The sequence below is a fragment of the Myotis brandtii genome, unplaced genomic scaffold (assembly GCF_000412655.1).
Source record: "Myotis brandtii unplaced genomic scaffold, ASM41265v1 scaffold902, whole genome shotgun sequence".
In the NCBI taxonomy this organism is placed as follows: Eukaryota; Metazoa; Chordata; class Mammalia; order Chiroptera; family Vespertilionidae; genus Myotis; species Myotis brandtii.
Genome location: NW_005371709.1, coordinates 1,061,233 through 1,061,461, shown reverse-complemented (window position 1 = coordinate 1,061,461; position 229 = coordinate 1,061,233).

Genomic DNA, 229 nt, shown 5'->3' with positions numbered 1-229 from the left:
GCCGCGGCACGACACCCTTCCGGATTGGACGCACTCGGAATCCTGGGGCGGGCGTTAGAGGCCGAACACTCTTGGGGATTGGCTATTCCGATGGACGGACGTGCGGCCCATGGAGCTGGTTCGCCGGTGGTTCTGGCCGGGTGGAGGGCGGGTCCCTTTCCGTGGGTCCCCTGTCAGTCATTGGCTCCCTGCGGTTTCCTTGGGGACGTGGCGCCGCCGCCGGCGCAGG